We start from the raw sequence: 10,011 nt of genomic DNA, 5'->3' as shown, positions 1-10,011 counted from the left end.
AAGGCGATTAAGCTTAGTCGCCTACAGGAAGGAGGAAGTGGGACAGGAAGTCCCACTCGTCCTGAAGCCCCCACTCCCCCCCAAAAAAAATTACATGCCAAATGTGGCATGTAAGGGGGAGAGGAGTGGGTTAAGAGGAAGTTCCAAATTTGGGTGGAACTCCTCTTTAACGTGCCCGTAATTCATATACATAACAAATTAACTAAAGAGGACATGCGCTGGTCCAAATAGGGACATATCTCAAGCGGACTGCCCTCACCTCCCTCCTATCTCACAACTATTTGACCAACTTTGGAGCTCTTGTACTTTTATGTCCCTATCACAGCCCCCCCAGGCACTATTATGTAATCATCACAGCCCCCATGTAATTTTTTGTCCCCCCTCAGAGCCCTCTTACACACATTTATGTCCCTTTCAGAGCCCCCCCATGCACATTTATGTCCCCTGACAGTCCCCTACCCCTTATTTATATCCCCCTCAGAGCCCCCCTAGCACATTTGCCTTCCCGTCAGAAATCCCTATGTATCACCAGCTTCAGTGCAGATCTGCTGCACCTCCCAGCTCCGGTCCTGCTGTTACATGGGCACCTTCTGTAAAAGACGCTGTAACAGGTGGACTCTAATGAAGTACTTCATTGGTTGCTAGGTGGTCCTAGCAACCAATAGCACAGTACGGCGCCGGGAGGGGCGGGCTGTCAGGTTGCAGGACCTGCTCTGTACAGTGCGGGGGGAGGGGAGTATGCAGCGAAAGTCCTGCAACCCGTCAAAGTTTAAAGAGACTTAAAGAGACCGATCCCTGCAGTGTAAGGACTCAAGCTGCGGGCCGGAAAAGATGGCCCAGCGGATGTGGCCCACGGGCCGTAGTTTGGAGACCCCTGCTCTAGGGGATTGTGCTAAGTATTTTTGATATTCTGCTGTTTAGTGTTTGATGTTAGCATATTCCTATTTTCTTGGGAAATAAATGAAATATATTGTTTTACTAAGCAGTGTGTTTACTTTCATAGATAACCTTATATCATTGTGCTTATCAGAGTCTTAATATATTAGCTAATTATAGGCTTACACAAGTTAATACATACAGTGGAACCTCGGATTACGAGCATAATTTGTTACAGGAGAATGCTTGTAATCCAAAGTACTCGCATATCAAAGCGAGTTTTCCCATAGAAGTCAATGGAAACGATAATAATTTGTTCTGCATTGACTTCAATGGCATGCAATACCGCATGTGGCCAGTAGTGGGGGGCGCCAGAGAGCCTCAGAAACACCTGGAAAGGCGAGAGGACAGCTCGGCTGAACTCGGAAAACCTTGGAAAGGCGCAGGAACAGAGTATTTCCAAGGTTTTCTGAGCATTTCCAAGTGGCTCCGATCGGCTCCGCTCAGCTCTGCTTGGGTTTTCAGCGCCCCCACCTCAGGCCAAATGCAGTACTGCACACCGCTTTGGCTTGAATCCTGCTCGTAACAACAACACTAGCAAACAGAGTTAGGATTTTTTTAAATACAGTGCTTGTATTGTGACACACTTGTTAACCGCGTTACTCGCAATCCGAGGTTCCACTGTATATGCAATAGATAGAGGGAATCCGTAACCACCTTTCGGAAAGAATAGTTATATTGTATAGTATTGCATCATTTACTTCAGTGGTGTAATGGTGTTGGATGTATCACAGAATCTTGGTGGTTCAAAAAAGAAGCAAAAACGGTATTGCTGCCCTCTGAGGGTTGGGGAGAAACACTGTAAAACAACGAAGAGGAGGGTGCACCGACCTAGCGCATTACCCAAGTAGTATCTTAAATAATGTATGAAAAGAAGTATACTTACAAACAATGATAAAAGCATATCATAGTCCATAGTAGAGACAAAGCAACCGGGTCATCCAGACTATTCCCAGCAAGTAAGAGGACCTTCCAGATACTGACACGTTTCAAGGGGAGATCCCCTCTTCCTCAGAGCCACATTACTTAGCAATGCATACTGCAGTGGGCATGACGATCTTTCTAATGCTAGGTCCACTATAAAGATGAACTTCACTGCTGACTTTTAAAAAACATATATTCTCCAGCCCAAAAAGTCAAGCACCGTCTTCCTTCAAGTCTTCACCACCATCTTTGTTCTTGTGCTGCTATCCTGGATTCAGGATCTGGCTGGAGTTATCTGATCAGTCACTGCCAGACCCCGACTGTGTGATGTGATCCCAGGAGACTTCTGGTGGGAGGGGGGGACCCAGCACACAACTATTCTAGCCAATATGAGGATGTGGAAACAAATACCTGCAGGAAAAAATAAGTACTTGTGTCATGCCTCCAGCAAGTGTTTGTTATGTGCTTTTGTTTAATTGTTGAATATGCTAATAGATGTAAAGTAAATTGTAATATCGCCATCTAGTGGCTCTTTTACATTCTTAATATCTGTGAATAATTTACTGAAGGTAGATAGAGATTGTTGCTTAAAAGCCACCGTAGCTTCCCATAATTCCTGTGGACTATACCATGAGGTCTGAGAGACAGCCCCCAGTAGCCATCTTCCTTCTTCATCCATGCACCTTCTCCAGAGAACTCCACACCTTCTCAGCTGCAATTCTAATGTCAGCCTAATGGAAACATCGCCGGTATGTTCATATCCCTTTGACTAGTGTGTTAGGACTGTATATTTTTATATTGCAGGGTTTGACAAATTTGCTTGGAATCTAGGAGCCAGCTAAAAAAAGTTAGGAGACAAAAAACGCACCCTGTCCTGCCAAGCTCGCGCCTCAGAAGTGAACGCATACGTGAGTAGCGCCCGCATATGTAAATGGTATTCAAACCACACATGTGAGGTATCGCCGCGATTGGTAGAGCGAGAGGAATAATTCTAGCCCTAGATCCCCTCTGTAACTCAAAACATGCAACCTGTAGAATTTTTTAAACATCACTTAGGAGATTTTAAAGGGTAAAAGTTTGTCGCCATTCTACGAGCGGACGCAATTTTGAAGCGTGACATGTTGGGTATCAATTTACTCGGCGTAACATTGTCTTTCACAATATAAAAAAAAAATTGGGCTGACTTTACTGTTGTCTTATTTTTTTATTTAAAAAAGTGTATTTTTTCCCCCAACAAAGTGCGCTTGTAAGACTGCTGCGCAAATACGGTGTGAAAGAAAGTATTGCAACGACCGCCATTTTATTCTCTAGGGTGTTAGAATAAAAAATATATATTATGTTTGGGGGTTACAATTAGAGGGAAGATGGCAGTGAAAACAGTGAAAAAACACATTAGAACTGCTGTTTTTTGCTACTTGTAATGTAACCTGTAATGCCAACGGCCACTCCTAGATTCCTTCTGCAGGCCTCAGCTTCCTTCTGTGAGGGCTGCAAAGCCACAGCCTCAATTACCGGCCAGCCCACGCCGGCCGGTAATTGTGCCCGCGGCTTTGCGGCCTTCTGCAGGCCTCAGCTTCCTTCTGTGAAGACCGCAAAGCCGTGGCCTCAATTACGGCATACGCAGGTCCGCCGCGATCGCACCACTCGCCGGCCAGTAATTGAGGCAGTGGCTTTGCAGCCTTCTGCAGGCCTAAGCTTCCCCAGGCGCCAGGTCGCAATTTCTTATCGCAATTGCGACCTGGTGCCCGGATTTTGTCGAGGCCTGGTATATTGTGTATACTGATTGTATGTTATTTCTTTTATTTTAGTTTTACTCTAACTTCCCTGCAATAAAAGTTGAAAAAAGGACCTTGCGCCTGCCTCAATGAGTTGTTGAGAGAGGAGAGTTATCTGTCTGTCTAATTATACCTCAGCCCTGTATAGTGAGGGCAGAACAACTTGCTACCTCCCAAAAAAAAAAAAAAATGTGTAAAAAGGAGGACCAAGATTATACAACTGGTAAGAGTTGAGCAAAGGTCCGCTTTAACAGGTCATGAATGAGAAAAAAAGTCACACACGTACTGTATATATTGACAAGTCTTTATATTTCATACACAGTGGATAGATACATTTGTATGATTATATCAGTTTGTGCCAACACATGCTCAGCTGTAAAGTTTATTGCAATAGAAAAATGCCTTATAGAGAATATACTATTAAGCCGGGAATCTCGTCAGGAAAAAAACGTTGGCTTTCCTGACGAGATTCCTGGCAAGCTTTCTTGCCGTTCTTTTGAATAGCAGGAACGCGGTGACGTCATTGACTACGACGAGAATGGGCTCGTCACATTCGATTCCGTCTTTGCCATCTTGATACACCCTATACTATGCCTTGTAAGCTACCGCGCATTCGTCAAAGTCTCATCGAGCATGCGCGGGCTTACCGGGGCCAGGTAAGCATACACACACGCTCTGGTTTCTCGGCAGGAAAACACTGCCGAGAATCTCGACGAGAAAATAGAGAACAGGTTCTTTATTTTTCTCGTCGAGATTCCCGGCAGTTTTCCCGACGAGAAGCCATACACACGCTCGGTTTTCTCAGCAAAAAGCTCTCCCAGCAGTTTTCTTGCCGAGAAAAACGTGCGTGTGTACGAGGCTTTAGAACGGGAACAAGAACTGCCATGTGGTTTAATGATCGGCTAGTACACACATATCCGATTGTAATCTCATAATTATGTTTTGATTTATTAATTAAAGCAAGCACAGAAATAATTGTCAACATTTGTATAAGTGTGATCAGTTGATATATAGAAATAGCAAATAATGTATATAGACCATTCATATTAAAAATCAAAGTCTTCATAATTGTGTTAGCAGGTTACAAAGGTTGCTTTAGTTTTTGGTTTGGTAGAGCCACATAAACTGAACAACATAGTACAGAGCTTTAAAGTGGGAGTTCACCCGAAAAACTATTTTTAACAGTAGATTGAGGCTCATTTTGTGAAGGGGAATCGGGTGTTTTTTTTTTAAATCAAAGCTGTACTTACCGTTTTAGAGATACATCTTCTCCGCCGCTTCCGGGTATGGTCTTCGGAACTGGGCGTTCCTATTTGATTGACAGGCTTCCGACGGTCGCATACATTGCGTCAAGAGTAGCCGAAAGAAGCCGAACGTCGGTGTGGCTCTATACGGCGCCTGCGCACCGACGTTCGGCTACTTTCGGAAAATCGCGACGCGATGTATGCGACCGTCGGAAGCCTGTCGGAAGCCTGTCAATCAAATAGGAACGCCCAGTCCCGAAGACCATACCCAGAAGCGGCGGAGAAGATCGCTCTTTAAAACGGTAAGTACTGCTTAGATTTTTAAAAAAACACCCGATTCCCCTAGACAAAATGAGCCTCAATCTAATGTTAAAAATTTAGTTTTTGGGTGAACCTCCACTTTAAAGATTATCATGCAAATCATTAAATATGTTCTAGAAAATTCAACTTTTCATTAGATCTTACAATTTAACCATTGCAAAATTACGAAAGGTAGTATTCAATTAAAGTGGTTGTAAAACCCTTATGCCTCGTGCACACGACTGTTTTTCGGGTTCTAAAAATCAAAGTTTTTTTTTAAATGTCATTAAAAACGATGGTGTGTGGGCTCCAGAGCATTTTTCACGATCTAAAAAATGGGCATTAAAAATTTCGAACATGCTCTAATTTTTCACTACGTTTTTAAGGTTCTAAAAAGTGGTCGTGTGCGGGCTTTAACGACGTGAAAAAACTGCGCATGCTCAGAAGCAAGTTATGAGACGGGAGCGCTCGTTCTAGTAAAACTAGCGTTCGTAATGGAGATCGCACATTCATCGCGCCGTAACAGACAGAAAAGCGTGAATCGTCTTTTACTAACACGGAATCAGCAAAAGCAGCCCCAAGGGTGGCGTCATCCGCATGGAACTTCCCCTTTATAGTGCCGTCGTACGTGTTGTACGTCACCGCGCTTTGCTAGAGGATTTTTTTTCACGATCGTGTGTAGGCAAGGCCGTTTTAATGATTGGGTTGAAAAAAAACGTCATTTTTTCTAGAGCCTGAAAAACTTCATTTTTTAGGACCCGAAAAAATGTACACGGAATTTTGCCTCGTACGAACGACCCCTTTTCTCGGCAGGAAAAAAAACAACGTTTTCCCGACGTGATTCCTCTCCAGCCTGACTTGCAGACACACATTCATGCAAAAAAAGCCTGACCAAAGCGCAGTGACGTACAACACGTACGGGACTATAAAGGGGAAGTTCCTTTCAATTGTCGCCACCCTTTGGGCTGCTTTTGGGCTGCATACTTGATTCTGAGCATGAGCGTTTTTTTTTCCTCGGAAAAGCATACACATGACCGTTTTTCACGACGAGAAAAAGACTGACGGGAAACACGGTGAGAAAAAAAAGAGCTGGTTTCAATTTTTTTGCAGGCTGTTTTTTTGTCAAGAAAACTGCTAGGGAGCATACAAATGGCCGATTTTCACGACCAATATAAAAAATGGCAGTTTTCTCGTCGTGAAAAACGGTTGTGTGTACAAGGCATTACAGACCACTTTTACCTACAGGTAAGCCGAGATTAAAGGCTTAACTGTAGGTGCAAGAAATATCTGCCTGTTCGCATGATCTTCTGCGAACCGAACCGGGGGTGATGGGCTCGTCCCTAGTCATCAGTACCTGACCTCACAGATGTTCTTATGGATGATGGCGGTTCTAGACTTCCCCGGCACTTTCAGCCTTGTGGCAAGTCTTCTAATGTCCTTTTCAGTTCCAGGATGACTGTGCACAAAGATAGCGCCATAAAGACATGGTTTGAACTCAGCAACTGATATTGCAATACAGAGAATCGAGTCCCTTTATGTCTACGATAAAGTATGGTGAGACTCCTTCAATGACAAAAACCCTTGTTTTTACGCATTCATTTTGAGCTCTTCTGATGGTAATATTTTGCCTCAATTTTTTTAGGCCTCCTTTATTTTTCTTGTGTACCCCACTTCCCCCAGGGGATTTGGGGCCAGATTCACAAACGAGATACGACGGCGTATCTACTGACGGCCATGATAAGTATCGCCGTCGTTCCCACGTCTAAATTTAAACATCAACGTCGTTTGCATAAGACGTCCGTGAATGGCGCTGGACGCCATTTATGTTAACGTCTAAGCAAATGACGTCGGTGCGACGTCAGTTAGCGCAATGCACGTTGGGTAATTTACCCGATGGAGCATGCGCATTACGTCTAGCGCGGGAGCTCGCCTAATTTAAATGGGACTCGCCCCATTAGATTAGGCACGCCTTGTGTCGGACGGATTTAAGTTACACCGCTGCAAATTTCCAGGTAAGTGCTTTGTGGATCAGGCACTTAGGCAGAAAATTTACGGCGGTGTAACTTAAATGGGAAAAGTTAAGTTGCGCCCGCTTTTTGTGAATCTGGCCCTTGGTTCCTACGTTTAATACTGTAATGGACCTATGCATGCTGCAGGGACATCGATAATCTTCATGCAGGGAGGACTACAAGGAACTGCATGGCTTGTCACAATTGGATGTACCACATTGTATTCTGAGCTCAAAGGGTTAATTGGACAAGTCTCTTTCACTGCTGAATGCTAATGTACCCTTCGCATAGCTAATGAACTCTCTCTTGTGTAGGTAACAGCCCCCCTGTGAGGTGTATGCTGATGGGGATTATGTGTGAGTGATAATTGTTTTAAAGGTTAATTGAATTCTATTGTCTGATCAAGCTAAGGAGCCAAAACGGCTAGCGACTGATTGGCTCAAGGGAGTGTCATTGTTTCAAAGTGTGTGTATTGAAGTCCCCCCTGGGTGGGGGGGGGAGTGTCATTTGTCTCTGTACAGTTTGTAACCAGAGATAAGGAAGAAAAAAGTGGCATTAAAAGTCAGTCCTGCTTGACTCTGCAAACGTAGCCCGTCTCGTTTCTTGGAAGGGCGTTCGATGGGATATACCGGCGGTACCTGCATATCGCAGCTTGCCAGGGAAAAGGCCGTCTCCAACGGCTGAGACCCTCACACTACTTGGGTAGCCATTACATTGGTTGGCAGCGGTGGGATGGTGCTTTTATCCAAAGAGCAAGTGCTGAATGGAGTCACAGTACGCCAGGCTGAAAAGATCCACACTAAAAGATCTATTGGAGAGTCGTGGTAGGAGCGCCAGCAACAGACCACGGAGGGAGCTGATAGCTGAACTGCTGGGGCTGGACGAAATGGATGGATCCATGGAAGGAACTGAGCCCCTTGCACCTGTCAGCAAAGAAGATGTAATTACTGGGATTGTACAGCGGAGATTATCCTTGTATCCAGAAACGTCCGTGGAACTAATCAACCAGCTGTTCCGGGAAGCAAGGGAGGAGATACAAACGAAGAGGGGACAAGAACTGGAACTGGTAAGAGCGAGACAGCCCATTACACCTGCAGTTCCTACCCCCCCACCTGCTGCTACAGGAAAGAAAATACCGTTCACTGCATTTAAAGCTTTTGTAGAAAGTGAGGAGGAAATCGATGGATATTTGGCGGATTTTGAGAGGCAGTGCTCACTACACCAGGTACCACCAGACCAATGGGTCACTATTTTGTCGGGGAAATTGTCGGGCAAAGCCAATGAAGCCTTTCGGGCTCTCGCTCCAGAGGATATTTTACAATACCAGCAAGTTAAAAAGGCGCTGCTAACCCGATACGCCGTAACGCCAGAAGCCTACCGCCGGCGCTTCCGGGAGTCCAAGAAGATGGCTGTGGACTCCCACATGGAATGGGCCAACCAGTTACAAAGGGTGGCATCCCTTTGGGTCCAAGGGTGCAAGGCCAACACCGGGGAGGAAGTATTGCAGCTGTTCCTAATGGAACATTTCTTCCAAGACCTGGCCGCAGACATACAAGACTGGGTACGAGATCGCCGTCCCGCTAACTTAAACGAGGCGGCTCGGCTAGCAGATGAGTACGCGGAGACAAGGAAAGTAAGCCAGGGTACTATGCGGCTGGCTCAGAAGGTAGAACCGCGTACTCCAACCGTCACCCCACGCCCAGAGTTTCGGGCTCCAGTCCCACCAGGTCCTCAGGGGCCTAGCAACTACCCCCGGGATTCGCCTAGGGTGACGTGCCATCACTGCAGCGACACGGGACATATTGCTCGTTATTGCCCTTTGAGAGCTACAAATAACAATTGGAGACACACAACACCCAACACAGAGGTCACTCCATCACGTCCCTCTGCGGCCCACTGCCTGGAGACCGAGGGGGGCCCTGAGGAATGTCTGGGAATTTGGTAAGAGGCAGACCCAATACAAGCGGCCTCTCCGGATAACCGTCAGCATCACCGTCAGGAGGTACGAGTGAATGGACAAGTAGCACAAGGCCTAAGAGATTCCGGGACTACTATCACTCTGATTCAAAAACATCTGGTAACGCCAGAGAACGTGTCCACTCGCACAGTTGCCGTCCGGGTCGCAGGGGGTGCTGTATTTCGCGTACCCACCGCACGGGTGCACTTAGACTGGGGAGCCAGGTCAGGAAAGACCACAGTTGGTATCATGGACAACCTACCTGCCGAGGTGGTGCTGGGCAACGACATTGGCCCTCTGACTTCGGCTTATTTCCCTACACCTGCTGCTGCTTGTGCCGTGACCACCCGCATTGCTGGAATCAACCCGCTTGCTGCTGAGAACCGGGTAAGACTACCTTCCCCGACATGTACTGTAGATCCGGCACAATATCACAGTCTAAAATGGGAATGTGACAAGTTGGCCAGTGAGAAATCAGAGATGCAACGACACTATGTCATGTATTATGAGATGTCCCGTGGCTTGAACATTGAAATGCACAAACAGGCGGAAATTGTCAAAAGATTAAATGGGATTTGCATCCAGGTGGTGCCGTATCTGTCCCAAGAGCATCAGCAACAGGTTTTGGGAGCCATTGAGAGAGCAAAGCAAGTGACTGTTCCAGAATTGAATTCTATTATTCACCGTCACCATCAGCTACCGACCTGGTAAGCCAATGGGAAGGCCGACGGACTGTCCAGGCAAACTGAACTTTTACCCTAACAGCAGACCGGACATCCCCAAGTTGATCCGAAAAGGATCAATCCGGGTCTGCCGGAGTGTTCCACAAAAGGGGAGTAGTGTAACGGACCTATGCATGCTGCCGG

This window comes from Rana temporaria, chromosome 6, assembly GCF_905171775.1.
Source record: "Rana temporaria chromosome 6, aRanTem1.1, whole genome shotgun sequence".
Taxonomy (NCBI): domain Eukaryota; kingdom Metazoa; phylum Chordata; class Amphibia; order Anura; family Ranidae; genus Rana; species Rana temporaria.
Note: the sequence above shows the minus strand (reverse complement) of the source record.